The following is a 1,730-nucleotide window of genomic DNA, read 5'->3' on the forward strand; positions in this document are numbered from 1 at the left end:
TTCCAGTAGTCATGTATGGATGTGAAAGTTGGACTATAAAGAAAGCTGAGCGTTGAAGAATTGATGCTTTTGAAATGTGATGTTGGAGAAGACTCTTGAGAGTCCTTTGAACGGCAAGGAGATCCAGCCAGTCCATCCTAAAGGAAATCAGTCCTGAATATTTACTCGAAGGACCGATGCTGAAGCTGAAACTCCAAAAACTTTGGCCACCTGATGCAAAGAACTGACTCATTGGAAAAGACCCTGATGCTGGAAAAGATTGAAGGCAGGAGAAGGGGACGACAGAGGATGAGATGGTTGGATGGCATCACCGACTCAGTGGACATGAGTTTGAGTAAACTCTTGGAGTTGGTGATGGACAGGGAGGCCTGGCGTGCTGCAGTCCATGGGGTCGCAAAGAGTCAGACATGACTGAGCGACTGAACTGAACTATTGGTTCTCGACCCAGAATTTGGCAAATCAGCCTACCTAGTCATAGACCAGCCTGAAGGACCACAGATGCAGCCTCTAAAGCTTACAGACATGGGGGTCAGAGAGGCATGTGTACCCCTGCAGAAGAGATGGGAGCTGGGCTCCAGCATCATCTTCCAGACTGACCAATCAAATGAAGTCACTTCTTGAACCTCTTTTCTAGTGTAGCCCCTGATGGCTGTGAAGTTGTGACAAGGGTCACTGCCTAGATCCAGATTCAAGAGAAGGACAGCAGAAGGTCATCAAAATACTAAATATAATCAGAACATGCAGGAAATACAACATCCATTTGAATATAGGCTTCAAGAAGGCAGAGTTTTTTCCTACAAATTCTTTCTCTGCAGCAGTTTGTTCACTGCTGTATTGCCAATGCTTAGGAAAATTACCTGCCACAAATAAGGTGTTCATTGAATGAATTAATAGGAGTAAGTGAGTAGGCAGAGAGGCAACACTAGTGTAACATACCTGGAGCTCCTTCTTCATGGAAAGAAATACTGTTTATCTGCCATGTGCTTATGAGATATAATGATGATGATGATGATAGCCATCTTAGGAAAATTAGTTTTGTTTTGTTTTGTTTTGTTTTAAATATGGAACGCTTCACGAATTTGCGTGTCATCCTTGCGCAGGGGCCATGCTAATCTTCTCTGTATGGTTCCAATTTTAGTATATGTGCTGCCGAAGCGAGCACAGAAAATTAGTTTTGATTTGACAACTCTGCCATTACATGATATCATAGTGTTATTTGTGGGTAAGGAAAAAAGAATGTCATTCTCAGTGCTAATATTTATTAGACATGTATATTAGGTGCTGGAACTTTTCTAAGCTCTTTACAAGTATTAACCCTCCTAAACTTCGTAGCAATCCTTTGATGTGGGTACCATTATTGGCCTATGTTATGTGTGTGCCGAAGATCAGAGTCAAGTATAGAAAATTCAAATGCAGGCATTTTAATTCCTAAACTCATGCTATAAGTCATAATGTTTGCATTTTACAGTTGACCCTTGAATGACACAGGTCAGAACTACGTGGGTTCTCTTAATGCGGATTTTTTTCAATAAATACATACTCCAGTACTACATGATCCATGTTGGTTAAATCTGCAGATATAGAGGAACCACGGATATGGAAGGGTGACCATAAAGTTATACAAGGATTTTCAACTGGGGGTGTCAGCGTCCCTAAATGTTGTTCAAAGCTCAACTGTACTTTGGAAATATACCTTCCTCTCTCTTCTGGTCAGGTTTTCTTAACCCCTG

At 41.6% G+C, this 1,730-nt stretch overlaps 1 non-coding gene across 1 annotated transcript; it reads right to left on the bottom strand.

The window, feature by feature from the left end:
* Positions 1–1,055: 1,055 nt before the first annotated feature.
* On the bottom strand, positions 1,056–1,162 carry LOC147370668 (U6 spliceosomal RNA). The gene has a single exon (XR_015166310.1). It is a non-coding gene; the product is annotated as a U6 spliceosomal RNA (small nuclear RNA).
* Between the last annotated feature and the right edge of the window lie 568 nt (positions 1,163–1,730).

This window comes from Bos grunniens, chromosome 6 (genome assembly GCF_055505025.1).
Source record: "Bos grunniens cultivar Pamir isolate PY7600 chromosome 6, Bosgru_T2T1.0, whole genome shotgun sequence".
Classification (NCBI taxonomy): Eukaryota; Metazoa; Chordata; class Mammalia; order Artiodactyla; family Bovidae; genus Bos; species Bos grunniens.